The sequence below is a fragment of the Rissa tridactyla genome, chromosome 3 (genome assembly GCF_028500815.1).
Source record: "Rissa tridactyla isolate bRisTri1 chromosome 3, bRisTri1.patW.cur.20221130, whole genome shotgun sequence".
Classification (NCBI taxonomy): Eukaryota; Metazoa; Chordata; class Aves; order Charadriiformes; family Laridae; genus Rissa; species Rissa tridactyla.
The window spans coordinates 77,114,081-77,140,245 of record NC_071468.1 but is presented as its reverse complement, the minus strand read 5'-3'; the positions used below and the strand labels follow the sequence as shown (position 1 = coordinate 77,140,245).

The window sequence follows — 26,165 nt, the reverse complement described above, 5'->3', positions numbered from 1 at the left end:
GACTCCTCCTGCCCTCCCTGAAAGGTGTGTCTTCTAGGACTTTACTCTGGTAGCCCTTTACTCTTCTTAATATCATTTATGTAAGTATTACTCGTTATATTTTTTTTTTCTATTACAGATGCCCTAAGCTTTTTGAAATACTGGAATTCTCTAAAACCCTATTTATCGTTCCATCCAGTCATAATTCCACATCCATCTGTAGGCTCTCCAAAGTATAGTTTGTGTTTGGTAGGTGTGGAGGGTGTGTGTTGGCCACTATTTGTGCATTGAGTGATGGAGGAACTGTTTATTTTTAGCTGCTCCAAGAGTTGGGAGGGTGATATGGGAGGTAGGTGTGCCAGGTGATGTAATGAGAGGCAAATACATCGTGTTTTTAAAAAATTCTCTCTAACTTCTCTCCCTCATCCCTTCCCTGGCTCAGAATAATTATCTGGAGACTGATAGTTCAGGATAAATTGTAGGTCTAACAGGTAATAATTATGTATAGTGAAGGCCAGTCAGTCTGCCCTCTGTAGTGTCAAGTGTTGTGTACACCAGACGATGAATAAATTGCGTCTCGCAGCTAGGGATTCAGGATCGTTGAATTCAGTTTGATTGTGAAGCTAAAGGTAGAATGGGCTTTCCTTTTGCTCAATAGCCTGCAGTGCTGCTACTCCGCAGGTTAGTGTTGGCTCCAGAGCATTTCTGCAGTCTTGATGGGAAAATTAGCTCTTATCTACAAATTACTTCTTTTTCCTAATTGTGACTTTTCTTCTTTAAAGATTTTTGTTTACATGGGACAAAAAGGAACAAATACTATTTTATACGGTTAGTGGAATTCAATAGGCAGAAGTTAATGGAGCAGGCTTGGTGGATGGGCTTTTTTACAACACAAAAATCTCACCTCTGCTCTCCAGAGTCCCTGAGCTGCTGGCAGCAGCAGGGATCACCCTGTGCCATCGCTCCTCTTAGCCTCTTCTCTGGTTGACCCGTTGTGGTTACTGGGCTAGAGGGACCGCTGGTCCCACCGAGGGTGGTGGAATTTATCATGATGGTTCTATATCACAGTAGAAATTAAACCAAAGTTTGTATTTGTTGTTGGATAAACCAGCCTGTTCACTGTGAACTACAAGACGCGGTACTATTGGTCACTTCTTTATCTTGTATTACAGTAATTTGTATGAATAAATTAAGTGCATGAATAATATCCGGGAAGGACTTACAGGGATAAGTATGGTACTGAACATTATGGATGTTCAGTATATGGATCCATAATGTTACTGTACATTATGGGTGAATATATTACTGAACAGAGAAATTTCAAAACTCTCCATTAGATGTTCATTAAGGCACACACTGCCCTTTGCTCTTCGGATTTAACTGTGAGGCTTGGAGCAGGCTTGTTGCACAGACACATCGAGGTCAAGCCTGTTTCCCTATCTCCCTACCTTTAACAGTCACAGGGTGGGCACCAAGTCGAAATCCACAGTCAGCGGCCCCTGTAGTCAGTGGAAACAGAGACAAGGTGGTTCCTCATACCCACGTTACTGGCAGCTGAGGCAGTTGTGACCCATAGCTTTGTATGGACACCTGTGACTTTCAGGTGGCCAAATCTAGTGGTAGGAGGGGACCTTTGCCCATGTTGATGTGGAGTTTGCGGGAGCAGAACCCTCTTTGCATATCTGCCTTTGCAGAGGCTTGCTTTATAGCTTGGCGTGCAGCAGTGCCCTGCGGGACTGGGGTCGGGAACTCCCCTCCTTTCTTACTGCCCGAAAAGTGCTTGCAAAGACCTTCAGAGTATTTGAGTCTTTTCTCTTACTCCACAGCTATACTGGTAGTGTCCATCTTTGTAATGGGACCCTCCATGGAAGTTCATTTCTATTAGAAATTTTCTTTTAATAATACATTTTGTTGTCATGATTAGGTTTTTGGATTTTTAAAAAAAATTTAATAGTTTTTGGATTTTTGTTTGCTTGGCATTGTCATTGAATATATGCCTTATGTCAGAGTTCCAAAACCTCCGCTTCCCTCTCCACACCTCTCTGTAGGCAAAGATAGATTTCTTTACCTACCCAGATATGCTAAGTGTTTTGTTTTGATTTAAGTGGAAATAATGTGGGTCTTCCGTTCCTTTTTCTGTATTCTTGATCCATTTCCCTACTCTGCTGTGCATGTGATGACGAATTTAGCCTTTTGTAGATGCAGGAGCTGGAGCTTTTCTAAAACCACCGAAGCTTCCAGCCTCCATTTCCCGCTGCTTTTTGTTTGCCTGTTACCTTGTTCGGCAGTTTGCATGGGGAAGTAGCGCTGTAGCTCTTAAAGAGAAGAAGGGAAATCATAGAATCATGGAACGTGTTGGGCTGGAAGGGACCTTTAAAAGTCACCTAGTCCAACCCCCCTGCAGTAAGCAGGGACATCTTCAACTAGATCAGGTTGCTCAGAGCCTCATCCAGCCTGGCCTTGAATGTCTCCAGGGATGGGGCCTCCACCACCTCTCTGGGCAACCTGTTCCAGTGTCTCACCACCCTCAAATGGTGAGCTCTGGCGTAGCAGAGCCGGTTGCAGGAGGCTGCAAGTCCTTTTACCACCAAGGTCAGCAGCATGTTGGGAACCTCATCTGCCTACATGGGCGGGTACAAAGCCAGAGGGGACAGAGTGCAGTATAATGTGATATTTTTTTTTCAGATGTTGAGGAGGGAGCTGCTGTTTGTGTCATGTCTGGCTTCTGTTCCTTGAGGGTTAGCCATGGAGAGGGAGGTGCTTGCATCCACTGATGGTTACAGCTCTGTCTCCATGCAGGGAAAGGTGTAGACATCTTCTCTCATCAGCAGGCCACTGGAAGCTCCGTGACAATTTTGGTTTGCTTCTGTCTTAATCCAAATCCACAGCTTTCCAAGTAAGTGTCACAGGGGAGGTTACTACAGGTCACTTAGCAGTTTCCAAGTTCGGTGAAGTTGCCGTGTAGCGCTTATTAAGAGGATGGGAGTATAACAGGTAAGCCGAGTAAATGGATTAGCCGTAAGCAGTCCTATTGTTGGCACCGCCTGGAGATGGGTTGTGCACCAAGCAGTCGTGTCTTGCAAGCGATATTCTTTCATCCCCCGATTGCAGAAGAGCAGCATAAATAGAGTGGCCTACATTGAAGTGATTCCTAGAGGAAAGAGGCATTTAAAGCCAGGGACGGTTACGACTACTTGGAGCAAAGTGTTCAACCATAATACCCTTTCCAAGAAGGAGGGGAGGGGGAGAGGAGAAGGAGCATTAAGCCAAGCGTCTGTCTGTCCATTTCTGAATGCTTGAGATGTTAGGGACAAATGATTCCTTCGAGGCACGCGGCACTGCTGTCGTCTTTAGGAACTTCATGGAGCAGCTTTTACCTTTAACTATTTTTAGTGGTTGGCTACTGTTGGCTTGAGGGGGAGTTACATGAGGAAGGTCGCTTAAGAGGACGCCTTTGTGTTTTATTAATAAGACTGGTTGGGGAAGGGTAGAAACATCATACGCTTCTGATGGTGCATGTTGACATGGTTAGAGAAAGCATCAGTCTGCTGCACAGGAATTGCTCATAAAAATCATGGTTTGTCCCTGCAGCCCCTGTCCAGGAAAGATATTTAGATTGTGAGCCCTCTCTGCCTTAAACACAAGCAAATGTGGGTTGCCTGCTCCAGCCGGGCAGGTGGGACGCCCACCCACACTGTGTGGTGGCAGCTGGGATGTGTGTGGGACACAGGAATGCCGGCTGGCTGGTGTCTGTCCCCAGGCAGAGCACTGGCTCTGGAGGGCAAGCTCTCCTTTCCCCTGCTCCGTGGCTTGCTTTTCAGCAGAGCAGCTAGCACAGATTGGTTTTCACTGACATACGGCGTGGTATGCTTGGTGGTGTGTTTTTGGTGTCTCCTCGCAGCCTCCTGGCAGGGTTTGCAGCGTCGCAAGCGTCTAATGGTGTGGCTCGACATGATCAAAGGAGCTCAGGAGGCTTAGGGTTGGATATTTACGTATTTGTTTATTACCTACTATTGTCACTCATATTATCTACGATTACTCTAACTGAAAGAGCTCAGGCAAACACAGTCTCCTCCGCAATTTTCCCTGCCATCTCCTCTGCACTCCTGGACTCACTGGGGGGAAGCGGTGTCACCTGGAGCTGCCTCTCCCCCATCAGCTTCTTCGGGCGATGCTGTATCCCCTGACATGTGGGCACCCAACAAGAGCTGTGTGTGCTCAAGGCCCTCGCTCTGGGTGAGAGAAGAGAGGGTCCTCCACATCACAGCTCACATCTCCACTGGGTTGAATCGTGCTCTCGAGAAAACTTGCTCCGCTCCCCACCTTTCCCATTCTGGCACTTAGGTACCACAGGTATCTAAATCTGGTCTCTTTAGGTCAGAAAAAGACTTCTTCCCAATCTTAGCATCAGTCTCAGCTTTCCACCAGGGTATAAACAAGCTCTTTCAGATGGGCTGAATGAGATTATAAATACACAAGAGGTTCTGGGCAGTTCCTGTCCCACCTTCCTCAACTTCCCCGCCCCCCCCCCCCAGTTTTTTTTTTCTCTTTTTTTATTTTATTAAGCTAATGGGATTTTGAGCTGATAGCAGGTCTTTGATGAAGATAAAGACATTTGCTGTTGTGTTCATTAAAGCCCCATGTAAGGTAAATGTCTTCCACGCAAACCCCATAGTTTGAAGTGTCCTGCTGTTTTTGCCAGGTGGAGCTGCGGGATTTAACACAGTTTTATCACCTAGAAACAATCTTTCTCATCTGCAGGCAAAAAACGATTCTTGGAGATAGAATAGAAACTCAGATGCTTTGTGTGTGGAGACTAAGGCTGTTAAGAGAACATGTTAAGCATTAAAAGATCGTGGGGACAGCTTCCCTCTGGGACTTGTCCTCTCCCCAGTGTAAACCCTGCTCTGCAAAGATTTGGGCATAGACATCAGTGAGTCGGTTGGGGGAGCTGGGGAGGAGCACGCATCCAGAAAACACGCATATTTGGTATCAGTTCTTCCTCTTCTCGACCTCACCTTCTGTTTGTGTCCATTGTCAGGGACTCCACAGCGATCTGGGTCTGTTGCAGATTTGTTTCCACGTGTAAGTGGAACAAATTTTGCAATTTCTGCTAGTGCGTATCTATCTTTTGACGTTTCTCTCACTGAGTAATAGGATTGAAAGTCGCAGCAGCGATTGGAAGCCAAGTGAGAAATAGACCCCTCTTCTGACACCTCTCTGTCCCAGACCTGACACAGTGGGCAGCCCGCAGCATTGCCCCAACACTAAGAGGACCCACCGGTGGTTTTTTGGAGGCTGCATCTTCCGCGGCCACTGCCGCGGGAGGTAACAAGCTCCTTCAGCAGCTTGCATTCATGAAACTCCCTAAGAAAGCTCTCTGTTGGTGCAAGGGAGATGGAAACAGGCTAGGTGTGTTCTAGCTTAGCTGTTAGCACAGACAGATGTGAGGGTCAGAACCATGTAGCTGTGTACCGTATCAATTTATCCAAACCTTCCTGTATCAGGTTGGAATCTGTTGGAAATGCAGCGCATTTTTTAGAAAGACATGGACTTCGAACAATTGGTCTAATAGGATTACTCATTTTCTGATGCATTTGATTTTAAATCTTCGTAAATCTCCACATGGCTCATTTCCCCCTCAAAATTATTTTTTTTTCCACGTGAGATATTCTGCAGTTATACCAAACAGAATCCATATTTAACATAGCATGGAAATAATGTAATTTGAGTACGTCTAATTTTCATTGGATTTTTTTTTTTATTTAAAGGATTTCTATTAATGCAGATCTTAAAATACCATGCAACATTGTCTGCAAATACAGGCATGAAATGACTGTGCTGCTGAGCTCCCTGCAATTCGCCGGCGAGGCTGAAGAGCTTTGTCAGTGCCTTGCAGCAGGTCAGAAGAACTACTTCAGCTGCATTCTTCTGCTGCCATTTCTGTGATTGCGCATTGCTTCCACCATAGGAATGATGAAGTGGTATTTCACATAATTTTGCTCCTTTGGCACTTCTTCACAGAGAACTTTGTGAAGCTGCAGTGATCCATTTGAACTCCACTTCAAGCGTTGAGCGTGTCAAAGAGTGGGTACGTGCCATCAGTTTTGGCCTCATTTTACGTGGAGAATTGATGAGTTTCATTTCAGGAATGTTAATCGAGCCATTTGAGTTCAGGTATGAACTCTTTGCATAACTGCCTTTCGTCGAGGGAGTGAATTCACATGACCCTGGCCTGTCCCTCCTCACTTGTGTCGTTTCTTTTTCTCACCGCAGCCCCGCTCCTACTTTATTCCATAATCTAGATTATGGCCGAAGGCAAGACCTACATAAGCATATGGTGCACGTTGCACGTTGCATTATCTGAATTCATGAGGGTGTGATTAATGGGCTTAGGGTTTTAATTTGGCCTGTTGTACGCTCGTCTCTCTCTCCAGTGAGGCTGCAAAGCCTGACCAGTGACTGCTGGGTGCTCACACCAAGCGGTGAGGTGACACTAATTTCCTTGAAGTGCTGGGCGGCTGCCGGAGGTAAACCTCTGCTGAGAGGAGGAGAGGGAGCGGGGCTTGCTTCAAACTGGCCAGCCAGTTTTAGATGGCATTGGTTTGTCAGATCCTGCTGTCTCAAAGCAGCTCGGTCTCTGCCTTCTGTCTTCTGTGGAGAGAGCGGGTGGCCTAATTAAAGGGTCACATCAAATGACAGCAATTCCCTTTCAGGTGTCGCTCGGCGATGTAGATGCCGTAGGTTTGTAGGAGGGAACTGCTGAGCGGGACCAGGGGATAAAATCTCCCCGCATTGTCAACACCATTAAACCAGAAGTCCGGTCTGCCTTGTGAATTTGGCATCTGGAATTTGAAGAAGGTCAGTTGTACCTTCTTCATCAAATCTAGTGCATAAAATGACTTGTTAGTGCAATACGTGGCTGTCCAGGAAAAATACAGTAGGCGTCTGTCCTGCACAAATCACAAGAGGCACTGGCTGGCCTGGCAGCTCTCTGCGCGAGAGAGACTGGGTCGTTATCGTGCTGTTTGGCACAGTGGGAGAGGATGAGTAGATCAAAGCAGCAGGTGCAGAGGTTCCGGTGTCTACACCATATTCAAACCGACCATTTTATTCCAGACTAGATTTAGTCTGGTCCTTTGGACCAAATGTCCCCACTGCCATATGTATGTTGAATCTTCCTGAGGAGGGGAAGTGGAGAGGGAGGTGCCAAGCTCTTCTCGCTGGTATCCAGTGCTAGGATGCGTGGGAATGGCTCAAAGCTGCACCACGGGAGTTTAGACTGGATATTAGAAAGCATTTCTTTACCAAGAGGGTGGTCAAGCACTGGGACAGGCTTCCTAGAAAGGTGGTCAAATGCCCCAAGGCTGTCTGTGTTCAGGTGACACTTGGACAATGCCCTTAACAACATGCTTTAACTTTTGGTCAGCCCTGAATTGGTCAGGCAGTTGGGCTGGATGATTGTTGTAGGTCCCTTCCAACTCAAATAGTCTATTCTACTTTACTCTAACCTGTCCAAGCAACCACTTGGTTCAGATCCTTCAACCTCTGTTAAAAGACAGGAGGGTGTTTGGTGCATCCCCAGAGCTGAACTTGCCCATTTGGTTTTCTCTGAAAGAAATCTGGTTTGAGCTCAGCAGAGCCACTTTGTGGATGAAGCCAGGATGCAATAGGAGGGACGGCCAGAGGGGTTTGCCTCAGAACTGCTCTGGCCCACCCACTCATGTGGACACAGCCAGGGTGATCGTAGCTGGAGGCTTAGGAAGTCCAGGTTTCCTTTGCATCTCTGGCGCCGATGGGTGCTGTGTGGCTGGTGGGACCACTGCACCTCAGACTGCCCCGTCTGCTTCAAGCCGGGTGGTGTGTGCTCTCCAGGTGAAATCTGGTTCATTATTTATAAACTACTGTCGTTATTGCACGCGTGCTGTCGTGGCAGATGGGGACCCTGCACCACATTCATCTTTCACATTGTTATCTTTGCTGCTTTCACAACAAAACCTACACTTCATTCATAAAATCTCGAACACGTAGCCCCGAGTATGGGACATGCTTGTCAAGGTATGGTTTACTGTCAGGCATGCTACCTCGATGACGTTTCAACAGCAATAGAAAGATGTGTGTTTACGTGTAGTAACTCATCATAGAAGGAAAAAAAGATGAAGCTTCGGTTTCCAGCCAGCTTGCTTAAGGTAGTGAAATTAGCTTTAGAGATAGAGAAATTGAAGTTGTATCTATTTTATCCATGGTGCGGTGTTCAAACAAACTAAATTAGGAGCTTTGTTTGTGGACTGATAGTCAAAATTCTAAGTTTTTATTTATCTTGGAAAGATCTAATGGTTTGTTTTTAGTAATAACAATTCTGCTAATTTTTATGTTAGGCAGCCAAATGTTGTTGGCTTAGATATCTGTGTCCCTCAGAACTGCTGTTTTTAATTTTTGGATTTGGAACAAACCCAGCATCCTAAGTTAAAAGCAAAACTTTTCTCAGCAGGTTGAGACAAAAAGGAAAGTGATTGTATCACAGAATGTATGTGCTTAACAGCTGAGCTTTTTGATTCCATGGTTACAACAACAAAACCAAAAAAACCACGCATATAGCCAGTTGGTAACTTTATTGTTCGAGTCGGATGGCCTTTCTTAAAATGAATTTTAATGGACAAGCAGGAAAGAATGTATTGCCGTACTTGTGCAACTGAAGTTTATGAAATAGGATTGGAAAAATACACAGAATAATTGGGCACATCCTGTACTTAGTGAATCACCGACCTAGTGCAATAAACAGTGCTGCGTTCGGGAATTTAGATCTATACGCTGCTTTTGCCAAGAACATTGGGAATTGCTTGGGATCACAGATGATCTGCAGCAGGGGCTACCTAAACTCTGCTCTCTGCGCAAAGTTTTTCTTCTTTCCATATTTCGTGTTATGAGGTAATTTTTGGTTTCGTGACACAGGCGTTAGTCCAATTCTGTGACACCTCGCATCTGCTTAGACTAACTCAGCGAAACCTAGGAGACAAAGCAGGAGCTGTACATAGCAGGACCTCTGCAGGCGTTGGTATGGTAAGGGAAGACAGTTCTTGAGCACTGTCATACGTGGTCTAACCAACATCTTTCTCAGTGTTTTGTCTTCAAATGTAAAAGCAAAAGCTACAGACATTTGATAGCTTCAATATTGTTTGCCAGGTAAGAGGGATGAACTTGTGAACATGTTTAAGAAATTACTGAATTTCCAGAAAACAGGCTGGTATTTAAGGGACATGAGAACCATTACGAAGCCAGAAACAAACACAACATCCAGATCTGCTCTTGAATACGCACATGGCTCTTGCAAATTCTGAGTGAGCTGCACATGCACAGGCTTAATGGGATCCTGATGGAAACCATCCAGGGCTGGAGTCTGGCTCCTGGTGAAACTAGGACTGCCGTCTGGCTAGGACTGGTGTTCGGGTCTCAGGCAAACTGATGGAGATGTTTTCTTCCCTCAAGGAAGTCTGCGTTTAATTGTCAGCCAGAAAGACAGGATGGCTTGTGTGCAAAGCTTTTGCAGCACTGCGTAGTGTTAGCCCTGGGCTTCTTCCATCTTGTTTTGTTGCCCAAATCACGATAGTCCTTTTAAGGGGAAACTTTACTATTTACAGCAGAGGGAGCGTACCAGCTGTAAACTGAAGGCTGCGTTCCTGTTCTTTCTCCTTGTGAGGACAACTGCCATCCAGGAGATGCAAACGTCCTGCATTTCTGGTACCATTGAACTGAATGGCAGAGTTTAAGTCTTCATTCAAAGCAAACAGTAGTTTCCTCAAGTGTCGGCAAGCAAGTAAGTCCCCAAAGGGAGTGTCTTCTGCAGTTCTGCTTCATCTAGGGAACAAGAGCCAAGAAAGTAGAAATAGGTTGGAAAAGTTGCGCTAGGCCCAGAGAAGTGTTTCTGTTTGGAGTAGTGGGACAGACAGAAAGAAACTGTATCAACACAATTTTTATGTTGGCAGAATTTTTGGAGGTTAAACTTTAAAAGCATAGCCTTCTTTGTTAAAGATGTAGCCTCTCTTGGGGGAAGAGAGAAATGGATTCAACCAGCAGAAAGCGCCTGCTGGTCTTCTCGTCCTCCTGGATAAAAACCGTAACAGTTCGGGACATTCCTGGGGAGGGAAATCAATTTTCTGCACTCCTCAATGCAACGCAGATGCAGCTGTGGCCGTACAGTGAGTGAATCATTCTGTGGCCATCTTTTTAATGATGAAACTATTATGTGCTACATCGCCCATTCAGGCATTTTGTTTTCTATTTCTCTTCCCTTGGTTCCCAGGAACATGAATAATGAGGCTTTTAGCAGAGAGGTGGAAATGCTCCCTGAGACACACCGCCAGGGTAGGACATGCTGTCGGTCGACACTGTGGATAATATTAGGGATACGGGGGCATAATTGGCTTGAACTTTTGATCACCCCTCAAATTAAATCCAAAGCTTTTTTATCAAGTTCAGATAAGGTCCCTACCTCTAGTTGACTCCCATTAGAGCTCTGTCCTTCTGTGTAGCTCCTGGTGGTGTCTCTTTCCATCTCCTTGGGGTTTCAGGTGGGAATGGCAGTGCGTTGCGGATGCAATAGCTCAACCCTGGCCTACAAAACCCGGCGAGCTCAGATGATAAGGAAAGACAGTTTATTACTCCAAGAGCTGCCTTTCCCACATCAAGTAGATTTGCATCAGGCAATTGCATGAATCAGATCTTGATCTTCATTACCATAAAATACGGCAAGGAAAATCCCATTTCTGAGAGTCTTTCTACTGTACACAGATCCAGATGTAAAGCACCGCTCTGTGCACAGCAAACGGGACTCGTATGTATTTTATTAATGTAAGTGTAATGTAATTATTCTCTTGTCCATCTGGCAGGTGGTGTTTTCATTAAGAAGTGAATAATCTAAGCTATAGGCTCTGTAGAGGGGGATGAGTATGGAGGAGATTCAGGTCATCTGCTGTGGGACCATAAATAGAAGCTAACAAGGGAGCCCTTGCTGTCCTTGTCCACTAAAACTGAAAATCTGTTGCTTTTATTTTTCTTTTAGCAGACTGCTCGCAAGCTTAGAAGCTAGTCTATTAATGAAATCTTTTCACCATCGTGCAGTTTAACTCCTCCTTTATGGTAGTGGCTGGAGGCACAATGTGAAAAAATAGGCGTTATATAAGAGAACGAAAATTAAGTCCTTATATAAACCACTATGCATAGGAAGATAAGATTAAAATCACGCTTCCGGAGGTGCCCGGTATGTCTCTGCGTGCGAAGTACTGTTTGAAAAAGGAACATGGATTACTTAAGGCTTTTTATTCATGTAGAAGGTCCTGAATAAAAAAAAAAAAAACCCAAAAAAACCCACACAGAGAGCAACAAGCCTGAACCGTCCTCCAAAAAATTTTGAGAAGTGTGGTGCGTGGAGCTTTCTAAAGGAAATCTGGTTGCTCTCTGACCGTCTGTGTGGCATCTTCTGTTTCCAGACAAAGTTTTCTGATGTCCACATGGAAACGGGAGCAATTTCCTCTTTCCATGTCCTAGCAAGACTTTTCTTGGCACAAGTGACAGCACAAGGCCTAGTTTGAGTTTTGCCCTGGAAAGATATAAATATCCTGGCCCTGTCCCAGGAACATTGAAGCAAGGATTAAGTTTTATTTTTTATCTGGTAACATTCAGGGAAACCTATCAGAGTGACCAGGCTGGGAGGGGCGTTCATTTAGTAAAGCCTGTAAGCCAAGAAGAAAACTGAGCTTTTTTTTTTTTAAAATTCTTATTATTTGTTATTCTATCATTTTAAATTTAGGAGAGGGTGCTGAAATGATGCTAAGCATCATTTCTTCGTGTATGGTGTAGGTATTGCCAGGCAGAAGGTTAGAGATTGTTGTTGCCCTTTGGTAGAGGCACAGATTTCTATTCGGACAGGCTTGCTTCCTTTCCCAGAGGAGTCTCCTTATTTTCCTTCCTCGTAAAGCTCAGGTCCAGTTGCTGTTCAGCCAGGGTGCAGCATGGAGGCTGCCACACCACCACTTCCAAGGAAACACTTCTGAGGGTCCTCATCACCCTGGCTGCAGAGGATGGGAAACTGAAACCACACCTGAGCAACAGCCCCTTGAAAACTGCTTTAGAGGCTGGGTGCCAAACAGTTTAGCGCTGTCTGGAGGTGCTGGGGCGATCCCTTCTCATTAAGGGTGCTGCTGAGCTTCTTTCTTTTGCGGGTACCGAAAATACTTGAAAGGAGATATTTATTTAACTACTGCGCGACTGAGTACGAGAAGCAATGGGAGCAGGAACAGTAAGTAGAGCATCCCAGGCAAATGGTGAGCTAGAGCTTTGCCAGGCTGTAATAAAGCATGGGTGACCCTTTGCCAAACATGCTCTTTCCTCTCTATTTAAAGATGCTATTAATCCCCCCAGACTTCATGAGGTGTTATCTGGAAAGGCTCGCTGTGCAGATCAGTCTTTACCCTATATACGTTGCTCTAGGGGGGTTCCTCGGTTTCTGCAGGAGTTGGTGGTCTCGGTGTTGAGCAGTTTTATTGTTTCAAACAAGGATCCGCTTCTCTGAACGCATCAAGCCTCAGTCATCTGTATGTATGTGTGAAGGTCAGTGGGCCTGTCAGATACCCTATTGTAAAGCCTGTCACTAAATCAATTTCTTTTAATTAAAAAAAAATGCTCTGCTTTTCAGAAGTGGCGCACCCTTTCATCTGGACAAAACCCATTATATCCCAACGCACATAACAGTAGCCGTGAGCTCTCTGCTAGTCTCGGCTGTTGCATTTGTGGTTTGGAAATCTTGGTAGTCAAAAGGGGGCTGCATTTTCCTTTCCTCTGAAGCCACTGGCTACTGTTATTACTCTCTCATCATCTAACTTTGCGACGGCAGAAGCAGGAAAATGTCAATAGCAAAAATCAGGTAGCCAACAGGTGAGAGACATTCCAGCCCCCCCCCTCTCCCCTCCACTCCCCCACCCCCTCACCCCCCCAGGTGCCTAGAAGCATGCAGAAGTCTGACACAACGGCTAAGAGAAGGACAGGATTTTGCATTCATTTAGTAATTCCCTTGGGGTTATACTCTTAGATGACTTAATGACTTAGTGTATACCCTGTCTGGAAGATAAGCAGGCATAATTCATTGCAGGCAGGTCATTCATCCTTTGAGATAACCAGCAACTACACGCCATAGGGAGCAGGGAGATAAAGATACTATACATCAGCAGCAGTAGTTCAAGGTTTCAACCTCTCCGCCTCCTTCTGTGACCCAGAAGTCATTTGCAGTTGATTATTCAGCCATTTGCTTTCTTTAGAGAGAAATACACTGGCAGCAGTTGGCTGAAGTGAGTACATTCTCCATTCTGACGGTGCCGAAGCATATCTCTACCTGGAAGTGGACATCCTCATGTCGCTTAGAGGCTTTATGGCTGGGCTAAATGCTGGTTTGGAAAACTTACTGTCAATTGATGCCAGTTTTTCTGGTGTTCTTCTAATGGTGACTGTTGCTCGCCTGCTGTTTGGGATGCTTGCACATTGCTAATTTTCAGTTTCGGTCCTAGAGAAGCTTTTAGGGGTCCAGTTTATGTGTCAGCAATATATGTGGTCCAAACTGAGGCACAGAGAGAGAAAGAGTGTGTATATGAAACAGTATATTATACATATGGATTTTCTTGTAAAAATAAAATTACTTTCAGTGTCAGCAGGTACATTTTAAAACTGAACAAGTCACACAAAACCATGCCACTCCTAAGCTAACAATTATTAGGATCAAACATACGACGTGACCTCTCCTGAGTTGATATTCCTTCCTCCAAAAATTTGCACTCCAGAAACAGATATCTTGAGATACCCTGCATTGCAAAGTTAAATGTTTGACTCAGCAGGTACCTTATGATGACTAACTCTCAGTGAAATATTTTTCTCTTGTCTCCATGCACAGCAAAAGAAACAGCAAGTACGAGGCTTTTGATACGGACAAATGGTGGTCACGGTGTGATTCACAGTCTGTGATGTTGCTTTGTTTGAGGAGGAGGGGAGGGAGAGAAAGAAAAGTCTATTTTTGTTTGTTTGCTTTCTAATTACTTGGGTTATTTTTTCTTTGACTCAGCAACTCTGAACAGTACATACTGTACTACTGTAACCGGCAGTCAGGGCTGGGAAGTCGAACGATGGTGATGATGAAAGTAAATATTTTGTATTCTCAGAGGGATTAGGAGGAGATGGAAGAATTAGTCTCGTTATGATTTTGTGTGGTGTCACAGGCCCTTTCTACATCAGTGCTATCCTGTATGAAATCTTTAGACCTGTATTTCTCAAGTGAAGTACTAAAACCAAACAAGAAATCAGAATAGTTTTGTTTTCACACATTTTTTTCAATTACAAAACCCACTTGTTGAGATGATGAAAACGTTCATCCTGCACAAGAAACCATGCTGCAAAGAAAATGAAGGAGTCTTGTTTTCAGTAGTGCTTATGGCCTGTTTAGAGAGTGTCTTAAGAACGGAGTGGAGAGTGACTTTGATTGACATGAAGTAATTAACATGAAAAAATTTGATTGACATGAAATACCCTGTACCTCACGATGCATTCCTGTCAGTCTGCATGCTACACTGCAAGACTTGTACTCATCATGGCACACCTTCGCTTGGTTGTCTCGGTCAAAACGGTCTAAGTCCCAACTTCCAAGGTGAGCCCTTACTACTTTTAAAGGCATTAAGTTGCATTTGTGTTTTCACATAAGGAAACACTCAAGCCTGTAATGGATTGCAAGGCAGTCTGGCTGCAAGGGGAAGAAGTGCAGCTTGTGGATTGCTTTGTGCAAGAAGGGATGCTCACTAATGCACTTGTCATCTTCACATTCTCTGCCAACATGCTTCGTTAATGCAAGGCACTCACATGTCAGGATATGTTTAATACAAGACTTTCTGGCTCCCTGGGGGAAGAGCCTCACTTTAGTGAGAGTTGTTCACCAGAGTTGGTTGGGTGTGAATTTTAAGCAGGATATCCAGGCGGAAGAGTTGGTGTCGATGGCCACTGGGGAGCAGATTCCAGAGATCTTCTTACAAAGATGCATGGCCCCTCAAGAACTGGGAATGGAAAACTGTTTCTTACCCTATCTTACAAGCTAAAAGCCCTGCAAAGCATGTTATTTTGCTTTCCAACCTGCTCTTCTGAGAAGTTTCAAGCACCGAGGAGGCTTTGTGGAAAGACAGTGGAGTTCTTGGGAAGGAATGGCTTCCCACCCAGATTCTTGCATGGGTAGCAGCTCCCATCTGGTTCCTTTCTAGAGGCTGCTGTTACAGATTTTTGATGTTTTATTCCATGCTCTTGCTTCCAGTGTTTATCATGGTACTAGAAAACCTAAATGTGTCCTCTTGCAGCCTTTAATTATGTGATAAAAGCCTATTATTTTTCTAGACAAGGTGACCTGTGGATGGCATTGTCCTGTGAAGGAATAGGACTTACCATTTGCTGTTGCTGGCTTTCCCTTCTCCTCTGTTCCTTACCATATTTTTTTCAGTTTAAAATGGTTCTCTGTGATTGTAATTGCACTAAGTACAGTCGATAATGCGGAAGTGACCTATTTTGTGCACAGTTTAGCTGATTCTGCAGTTGCCTGTAGGGTTTCCTAGCAATGTTCCTCAGCCGCTCCTTGGCTTAGAAAAGGCCGATAAGTTAAGCATGGCCAGCACAACATACTGGAGTTAAGGAAAGTTCAAGGTAACAGAGGAGGATGAGCCCTACAGGCAGGAATGGGTTGGACCGAGTGTTTGTAAGGCAAGGTGGAGGCCTCTGGAACAGACCATCAGGACTAGAGTAGATGTCATTAAACGTATTAAACTGTTGGAAGTCCTTTGTACAAGTTTGTTAATACTCCAGTGACATGGCCAGATATTGTGCCCCTGTAGGCTCAGCAGTTAATGTATGATACTTCTGGCATCTGAGGTACGTACTCAACTATAAAAAAATAGATGAGCCGGGACCCATTACCATAAACACTGCCTGTAGTGCTAGTCCTGGTAACAGATTGTTCTGTGCCTCATTAAAAAGGAGATGGCACTGTCAGAGGAGTCAGTGCTTCATTTTGCCATGTTTGCTACATAATCAGTTAATTTTGCTTAATAGTGCATTGCGTCACAGATGTGCAGAAGGGCAGAGTCACTTTGATTTCTGCATAAAACCTCCACTCTGGTGCAGCTGGAATTTTCATGGAGTGTGCGAGCAGGCGAGCTGACCTCAGCCGGTGTCCCTGCCTTACCCCCGTCCTGGGTTCTCCCAGCAGTGCTCTGGCCAAGCTCCATGCTTGGAAGGATTCAATGTACAGGTTCCTCAGACTAGAAGTTAGATGTAGATGTATATGAGGGTGGTCATTCGGTGTCTGCGGTGCTTGTGCTTTGTTTTTTCTCTCTCTCTTTTTTTTTTTTTTTTTTAAATCTTGCTTAAGGCACTGCCGAGGACTTCCCACTTTTCATTAGGAAATACTTTAGTGCCCGTCTTTCATCTAAGCATTACTTAGAATATGAAAGTTAGCATTACTGATTTCTAACGAGGTGATTCCAAATCTGTCTATCTTAACGTAGATCTTTACATTTTACTGCCTTTTGAGTGCAGCTTTTGGGAAGATTATTAACAAGTCAAATACAGTAACACAAAATATGTGGAGAAGCCGAGTTTAGAGCGCTGTTTAGGGACAGATTATTAAAGATTACAACTCAAGGTTTTAGAAGATCAGCATATTACACAGTATTATGGCATATCCAACAATTAGTGCTAATCGTATACTGCTTAAGTTTGTAGTGAAACTGGGTATGAGTAAATGGTTTTCTTCAGATGAAAATTAATATATTCAAAATAAGTAAGTATATTCTGTACTCACATATCCCAGTCTGAGAGTATTATTGGGATCTAAAAAGAACTGAGTTTCTAAACTCTGTAGTGTGGTGTGAATATCTTGTTTAAAAAAAAACCTCAAACATGCAAAAAGTCATACTAGATGTGTTGAGGGCCCCTGTTTAGAAAAATGGGTAGACATGTGATTAAGTTCATCTTTCTTCAGAAAAGCAGGTAAGCACCTGCTTAAATCTAAATGTGCTTAAGTTGTGTTTACTTCAAGAAATGCTTAATGAGGTTTGAAGTTAATCATCCACAGAAAAGATTTTCCCCAATAAAGACTTGCATACACACAAAGGGAGAAAGGCGCTTCAAAACTTAAGTATGATTATAGGTGTAAGTGATGGATATGATTTTAGAAGAACCTGAAGGAAGTTAGGTGCACAAACCTAATTGAAATTCAGTGAGTCTGGAGCATCTAATTGTCTTGGGTCCCTCTGAAAGCCTCGACCTCTTTTAAATGCTAACAACTGAGGGAGGTGCTGGCTCTTATGATCTGATTTCACATTAGCACACCAACACCTTGCTGGGTGTTTCTCCCCAGATGCTCAGTGTGAGAACGTAACTCTCTGTCTATGGTTCCTCCAGTATTGCCAAATACTAGTGATCCTTCAAATGTTTTTATGAACTAAAAAACCACATGAAAATCCCAGTGTGTTTACAAACTTATTTATCACCCAGGAAGAATTGAGGAAGATAAAGGTGGGGGGTGTGTATGTATGATTCAATTGCAGTTCTCTGAAGTTATGAGCAGAAGAGCCTTTTGGAAGCCAGCAGGGTCAAGGTGTGATTTTTAATTAATAGGTGCCTGACCTGGCCCCCTACCTTAGTCCCGGCATCCTACACAGGAAAATTTGCATCTAAATTTTGTATTTTCCTCTTTCTCCACTTTTGAAAGATCAACCAAAACTTTAAAGAAAGTCCTTGAGCTTGAGGTGCTTGGTCACCCTGATTCCATCTGAGGCAATGGCCACAACTTCCCTGGGGATGTTCCCGTGCTCACTGAGGCTGGCTTCATCTCAGGGCACAGAGAGGAGCACTGCTTCTGACAGCCACATCTTCCACAGCAACGTATGCTGACCCTAAGAAGGGCTTTGGTTGTCCTGCGTCCTCCCTCTTCTCCCCACGTTCCCCATGGTTTTCTCTTTCCTCCCTTTCTCCACCAACGTCAATTATTCTGCTGTTTAGCAGGCCAGTCCAGCGAGCTGATCTGGCCAAAATCTGTCAGGAAGAAGAAGAAAGAAAAAAAAAAAGAGGACTGTGGGCACCCTGTTTGGACCAGTAGCAGCCAACATGAGCCTGCACTCGCGTTGTGATGGTGGAGCTGTGTGTAGGCAGTCAGCTTTCTAGACAGGGGTGGAAAGCGATACACCAGGGGAAAATCAAGAGTATTTTTACGTTGGACTGGTTACCCACTCATGCAACCACCTAAGCATCTCCAAAAATTCCCGAGGGCCAGTGCAGGGACAGGCCTGGGCAGTGGGAGAAGAGACCTGCTTGAGGCAGCGTTGCCTCTGAAGAACGTGTTCCTCAAAGCGTGGCTTTCGCCCTGCTTGGCAGGTACGTGTTTTGTGGCTGTAGCAGCAGAGATGCGAGGCTGCTGCAAACAGATGCATTGGGACATGAAGATGAATGCCTTTAAAGAGAAAGAGGAAGGTTTGGGGGTGGCTGGCTCTTAGGACAGTAGGACGGGAGCCTCATTAGCGTGACGCGCCCAACAAGGGCAGCCAGCCCTGATGCTTGAGCTGTGTGGCCCGTGGGGTCTGTGGCCGTGGGTAGGCAGTGGCACATGCTACTCCCAAATTGCAGGTTGCTCAAATCAAGGGGTCTTGCATAACGGGGCCTACAGGATCTCTGGGATACCTTTTATTTTATTTTGTTTTTATTAAAAATGACTGGCAGCAATATGCCCTTCTAAAGTTGGCATACTTCTCCATTCGCTCTTCCACTCGCACGTAGACACGTAGAGTCAAACTCACACAGCAGCCTGTCACAGGCAATTTGTATTCTTTGTTTGAGAAGCAGCCTATAGACAAAACCCGTTTGCCTCTCCCTTCTGTTGCATTAAGCTATTACTGAGGGGATTTTGGGTGCGCGGATGGGTTAGGCACCTGATTTCTGCTGACTTGAGTAGGAATCAAGGCACCTACTGCTGCCTCTGGTGACTGAAAATCTTCCCACAGGTTTTGGCTCGCTGAAAGCTTCTTCATTTTGTTTGGAAAAGGATGAATAAGTCTTTAAATAAGGAGTGCGTGCTCGTTGGGGGTGAAGGCCTTGTCTTGTTAAAGCTCTCAGTGTGCAAGCTGAAGAGAATGAAGCCTTAAAGGCTTGGGCTAGTAGCAGCTTCGTTACGTGATATTTTTTTTTAGTCACATATTCCCACGGCAGGGAGCGAGGCTGACGGCCAGGACTTTCTGCTGCCCTGCCTGGCTCCTTCTTTTGTTAAATTTTGGTGGTGGTGGACTGTGTCTCCACTGGGCTGCTACACCAGGCTGGCTTCTAGTGTGGGTTCACCAGAGCCTGGGGAGAGAGGCTTACGGTCAGGATTTTACATAGGGGGACTCAAAGCTGGGTCGTACCTGTGCTCTCTGTGTGATGGCTGTTCCTTGGGATCTCTTTCTGAGCCTCACGCTTTTTCCCAGGTCATCTCCTGCAACACCAAAGTGCAGTTTCTCAGTTACTTTTTGTTTTGATTAATGGAGTTTACCCTGGTTATTCTATTCATCGGGGCGGGGGGGGGGCACGGACTGTTAGATGCACGAGGAGTTTGCAAGCGCTGGAGGAATAACACCACACAGGTAATAGCAGGTTTTGCATAGTTAGTAGGTTTCAAAAGCACTCACCAAAGCCTGTTTTTAAACGGGGAAGCACTTTGAAGGAAAGCAAAAACATCTCGCGTAGTGCAATCTGTACTTTCTATCTCAAATCTTTTCCTGTCTCTTTATAGTAGCCAGTCCTTGATATAGCGTAAAAAAACCATAAAAACTTAATTTTCCCTGGGTGCTGTTATGTTTAAATCAGAGTAAGTTAAGACATTTAATAATTTAAAATTGCGCATGCAGTATAATTGCGTTTCTGTTTTGCTGTCTGCGGCTGGGTTTAACACCCAGGCATTTACAGGAGTCCTCCACATCATGGGGCACGTTCTGCTCTCGCTCCGCTTGCCAGGCTCCTGCCAGTGTGAGACAGAGGGCCTGTTAGAGCTGCAGGAGAGACCAGGATTGTGCCTTTTTTGGTTGGTTTGGGGTTTTTGGGGGGGTTGGTTTTGTTTGGTTGGTTGTTTTTTTTTATAGTTGCTTATTTTCTGAGATCCAAGTTTGGATTTCCCAGAGTTGACACCGAGGTTAATGGTCAGGATCCCAATTGGCGCTGAGTGGCCGTTTCGGCACCCGCTGCCCAGGGTGGTGGGGTGGGAACAGGAGGTTCTGCCCGCTTTGCTCCCCCAGGACACCGACGAAGTTCTTCTGCCTGTAAGCTTGTTTGCACTCACTTCTTGAACAATGTATGCTGTGTGCATTGTTTGTTTTTCAGGCTTTTAGTCAAGCAGAAAGGCAACTTTTCTCACTTGCTTTATGCCAAAAGCAATGGAAGTATTTTCCCCATGTCCGTAATTCGACTCAGTAATGAGTTTAACCATTTAATTCCTCTTGTAGAGCAAGCTCAGGGGAAGGAGAAGCTTTTAGAAATGGTTGTAGTTCAGGCGTGTACTGAAATATATTTACTTCACCTTTACTGGGAGGTGCAGATATTCTGGGCAGTAAGAAATACAGGGGAACTCGCAGTGAAATCTTAGGCAGTGATTAGCGTGGATGATTTTGATATGTAGATTAATATACAAGAAATAATACATGTTCTGGTTTTTGAGCCAAGGGTATAATTCAGCTAAGAGGCTTGATACAGTACGAATGAAGGTAAGATCAAAACTGGCTCTCTTCTCCTTTATTTCTGCAGCTTTTCTAACATTTCTTCCAGTTATTTGTTGGGCTCCCTAACAATGCCGGTGGAAAAATATAAAAGGCTAGTAGGCATAACCTCTGATTTTCATGTCATTCCACCTATTTATATCTGGGGTTTTTTTACCAGTTCTATATGTCTTCAGTGGAAAGGTGCTAAGAGCAATACTGTGAGTCCCAGGACAGGTGGTTCCATTTTTCAGTTGAGAGGGCAATGCAATACTACGGAGTGTATTACAGGCTTGGAATATCCCTTATTACAATCACGAGTATTAAGATTAATGTCATGACATGTGAATTATTATTTTGCAGTGCCAGTCACTGCGAGCATCCTCTGTTGCACTAAATGTAAGGAGCAGCGTATTGGGTTGGGAGAATAGATTATCTGAGGGGAAAAGAAAAAATGCAGACTGCAGTGTTTCCCGTAACGTACTGTTTATTTTCACTGCTTACCCAGGCTGACTTTTTCTGGCAAAAGCCCAGCACCTACACCTGAGGACTCTGTGCCAAGCTTGGTAGGTCTGACAAAAACAGTAGAGCAACGCTGATTTTTTTTTTTTTTTTTTTGCAGAGATTTCTTTCTGTTGGAAAGGGCAGTGTGAAGGCTCTTCACCGGGATTGCTAATGACAGGGCGCAATAGCCTGGCCGCTGCCTTATTAGCACAGTGTTAAGAACGTGTTTAATGGAGTCTCCGTCAATAGCGTTGCCAGCTTTCCATATGTAGCAGGAGGAGCAAGGTCTCCATTAAGACCTTGACTCACGAGGCGGTGGGGTGAAGCTCACACCTTCTCCGTGCTGGGCAGCCGTGCCGTGCCAGTGGAGGCTCACCCTGGAGGGAAGACAGACGGCGTTGGTCTTGCCAGCCCTGCCCCGAGGGCTGTGTCAGGGACAGACGGCTTCGTCTTGTGGATAAGGCAGGAGACATAGCCTGATCCCGTGGGTGGGGATTACAGCCAGAGGCTGCCAAAGGAACATACTGAATCAGTTTATATCCCGACTGGGCACCTTGCTGGCCAGTGGCACCCTTTTGGGAAGCGCTGGTGAGCCTCCCATCCTGACAGTCCTGGGCTACGCCTGTGGGGTGCTGTCTGCCCACCTCCAGGATGGCTTTCCCTGCCCTCTGCACACAGCTGATGCCGCTGGACCTGGGGTCTTTCCCCAGCCCGACCCTTTGTGCATTAGACAGCACATCCTCTGAGGAAGCCACGGTGGCTCATTTTAGCCCCCACGCCATCACAGCCTCAATGCTTAGTGGCATTTACCTGTCCCTGCCTCGGCAAGCATGAGAGAGGAGAGTTCCCAGCATCCCTCTCCCCCTGCCGCAGCAGCCCCCAGGAGAGAGCCCTTCGGGGGGCTGGGGTACCACCAAGGTGGTGGGTACAGAGCCTGAGCCCCAGCCACTCGGGCAGCCCCCGAGCATGGTTGGGTGCCGGTGTTGTGGCTCACACGCCTGCTCGCATCCCCTTGGGTCTGGGCACTAATCCTGGCTTGAAATTTTAAATATTGACAGAGTTAATTCCTGACTGCTTCATACTGCAGAAACTGGTCTCTGATAAGGCTGTGTTTAATAAGGATATTCGTGGTAAAGAGCTTTGTTGGCTAGACAGAGCTTTACCTTGCAGAGCTCTGCTCTGACGGGTGAGGAAGAGGAGGTCCCCTCCCCGCTGCGCTCCCATCTTGCAGCCTGGCAGCGCGGTGGAGTATGAGACACAGGCGGGTGATACCTCTTTTCCCCCCCCCAAGAATTAGCCCACAAAATACCTTTACACAGTTGGCTGCGAGCAGCACGAGGAGCCAGAGTAAATATACCGCTGCAGTAAGCCTAAACTCTTAAACAAATGCCAAAAATAAAAGCAGCCTACCTTACTTTTTCCACCTTACATAGCAGTTTCCAACCACATCAAGTGAAAAGTCTAGGTGGGTGTATAGTGTTTATCATCACTGAGTAATACACATTACATTAGCTGGGACGTTTGTTTTGTTCCTGACTACTGGTTTTAAAATGGTTATAGTGAGGGCAGGAAAAATGATTTAAATTTATATAGTCACCCAAGAGATAGGAGGGTGTTCCTGATTTGGGGAGGAAAGCTGGGAATGTAAGTTAATACTTCTTTTTATTTTTTTCCCTTCCACTACAACTGCAAGCAGATTGAAAGGCAGACAGTGGAAGTGCAGAATCAGTGATGCAGGATTGCTTTCTGTAAGAAATGATGTCGGAGTGACTTCTGCGCCCGCATTCGTCTGCGGCAATTGTGTCCTCCAGTATTTGGAAATTGCTTACATCGGCGGCAGCAAAATTTGCAGGCCGAAGCAACGAAAAAATAGAAAACAGGTGCACGTCAGAAAACGTACTTTTTGTTCCCCTGTAGTGTCTCCTGCGTGAAATATCGCAAGCCTCCTTCCAGGGAGACTTGGCCCTGGTGAAGGTGCGTGCTGACCGGTGCAGGGAGGAGGGCTTGCTGCCGGGCAATGCTACAGCATCTCCTACCTGGGGGTGGAACCAGGGGCTGTGGAGATCACGGCGGGGGGGGGGCAGCAGACACGGTGCATGTCGTTGCGTCGCTTTGCAAGCGAAGAGGGCAGGTTTTGTCAGCCGTGCTTGGGTAAGGTCTGCACCAAAAGCGCTCAAAAGAGTGAGAGGGCAAGTCACGGCGTGCAAAAGTTTTTGGCCCTGCGCGTTCTGCAAATGGCGGCAGCGTGGTGCTGGGGTGAGTGGGCTGTGGAGGGATGTCGCCGGTACGTGGAGAGGGATGGATTGAGGAGGTCTGTGAAAGTAGGGTGAAAGGCAGAGTCCGAGTCTACCATTTTTTTGCAGGCCTTGAAAGTTAGAAACATACCAAATACAGACCCAGAGGATACGTAAGACCTAGCGTAGGGGGAATGCTGGTGCATCTGGAAGTGCTGGACAAAGAAAACCTTGTTACCTTGCGGTGCTTTAGCCTTTGATGCATTCATTTCAGCCACAGGATGTTCAAGTTTAGCCAGGAGTTGGCAGACAGATGAACCGCCGGGCAGTTCACAGAGTGACTCAGTCTAGGCGAGCGTGAAGAGTCATCCACATAAAGGTGACCTATTAACAGTATATTCACAGAAACTTCCCTCCCCCCCTCCCTCCGCAAGGTTTTCGTGTTTTTGTGGTAAGGTTTGGGTTTTCATTCATGGTAGTTTTCCACTTGATACATTGCTTCCCGCCTGCTCTGCCACCCAGTCACGCCACCACCTCCACAGAAAGGAGGTACAGGGATTTTGTTTGCCTGACCCATCGCCTGACCGTGGTTGGTGGCCAGGCGGTCTTGCCTTTTCGAGGAGCTGTCAGGCAGAAGTACGGTCAGCGTAAAAATTGTGGCAACCTCCCTGCATTTCCTCACCCACCTCCCCACTCTCCTTTGCCGGCCATAGCAGTTGTTGTGCTTCCTTATGTTAGCTTCATGGAAGACCGAGAAGCATTTGTGGTGTGTGATTTAAGGCACTTGTCCAGCTGCTCGTTGCTTGGTGTTACCCTGTTTTTGCAGTCAGGCAAAACTCTTCAGGAACAACTGTTTCACTTGGCCTTTCTTTCTAAAAAGCCGTGGCCTTGAGGCTGTGTCACACGGTGGTGGGTTTTTTCTAAATGAAGAGGGTAGGAAAAGCACTGTATTTACTTGTGCTGGATTTTCTCAGAGGGAGCTGAATAGGAAAGTTCCTGCTCAATATGAGAGCAGAGAGATTTCTCCTTTGGACTGAGGTTTATTAGTTTGTTATCTTGTCATTTGACGCCTGTTAAATTGCTGTGGAAGCACCAGAGTGAGGAGCTAGTGATCTTTTCAGAAGTAAAAGAAATTAAAAAATCAAGGATTAAATAGTTTCTGCTCTGAGGCTAAAATTACAGGTATTAAGTGTTTTGTCTGTTTTATTGGTAGAAAAACCTTTATTGTTTGTTACAAGTCATTTACTTGAGAAGTGCAAGAAGAAAGTCTGTAGCCCCTTTCCGTTGGTTTGGATGAATTATCGCGTGTGCCACTAGCACTAATTCCTCTTTCTATACCTCTGTGCCTGCCTGCCTGCCTCCCCCCTCATTTGGGGCATGTGTGTTGTGCCTCCGGTCACTTTGTAGAAACACCACGTTCTTTAGACTAATTTCTCCTTTTTCATATGCTATTATTATCATTTGGTTTATTTCTCTGGGCGTGCAAAGATGAGAACAGCTTGCACAGAGCTTGCAGTCTTAGCGATGGGAAGGGAGGAGCTAAAGGAAAAAATGACTTTGGGGAGAGAGAGGGGAGAAAATCGTCATGGTGTGATCTGAGGTGCCTCTGTGCCACACATGAGCGGTGGGGCAGTTTTGATCTCCACGGCTCTGAAACAAGCCTCAGGTCCAAGGATGCCTCAGGAGCCTCAACTCCCAGCTTGGACATCCAAGATGATGCCCAAAGGTGGCAGCGTGGCTCATCCCGCTCTTCCTAGCTCTTCCTCTGTCCCCGTTGTGGTGCGCATCTCCCGCCAGAGATGGAGAGGGCGTACGCCCCAGTATTGGGATGTTTACTGTAGGGCTGAGTGGGGTTGGTTTAAGAGCAAAGTAGTTCTAAAAACAACCAGGCAGGCAAGACAGTGGCTGCTGGTAAAATGACTCTGGGAAGATGCCTCAGGGGGGATTAAGATACAATGCCGAAGCTGTAACTGGGAAGATCCTACCTCCTCAGCTCCAGTTTATTTTGCCAGTGTTAAGGAGGAACAGATCAAAGGAAGGAACTATAAACAGTTAAAAAAAAAACCCTCTCCAGGCAGAAAGGAGGCAGTTGTTTGGGAGCTGCTCACTGGGAGCAGACACCTGCCTTCGAGTTTGCAGGAATCTCCGCTTCTCAGCAGCTCTTGAAACATGCGGTGGCGCGGGACCGAGCTGGGAGAGACATATGTCCCCTTTTGTATCGATTTTAGAAAACATTATGCTGCCTACCTTCTGTTAGTCGTAAACCGTATTTTGATTTGAGAAAGCCATTTCGTGGGGCTGCTGGCAGCAGCGGCCACTGGGCCCCGGGGGTCCCGAGTGCCACCCCGCAGAGCTGCGGTCCCTAAGCCCCGGTGGGCGCTTTTGGAGAGGGAGAAGGGATGCAGCCGTGCTGGGGAGCGCATCTGTATCTGCTCACCACTCTGTTGTGCACCCTGCACACTCCAGGGGAAGCCGTAAATCCTTGCTGTCCCTTGGGGAGGAGGGTGTGATGGGCCTTGGGCAGGGAAGGTCAGGCACCTCCTGGCCCTCCAGCAGCAGTGCCGCATCCTTTGCGGGAGGCAGTTATGGCTATGGGTACCAGCACAGCCTTCAGTTCAAGGCGTGTAGCTTCAGGAAGCCTGAGCTTCTTCAGCAGTCT

The 26,165-nt window shown here is 45.9% G+C and overlaps 1 protein-coding gene across 7 annotated transcripts in view; it reads left to right on the top strand.

Annotated features, from left to right (window-relative positions):
• Positions 1-26,165, top strand: part of FOXO3 (forkhead box O3) — a 96,699-nt gene that overhangs the window by 34,840 nt on the left and 35,694 nt on the right. The window contains exon 1 of one of the 7 annotated variants that reach the window (XM_054195749.1): positions 5,851-6,070. The exons of the other annotated variants lie outside the window; for them this stretch is intronic. The gene's annotated coding sequence lies outside the window, so the exon portion shown is untranslated. Of the gene's footprint in view, positions 1-5,850; positions 6,071-26,165 lie in introns of those variants that run through there. 7 annotated transcript variants of the gene reach the window in all.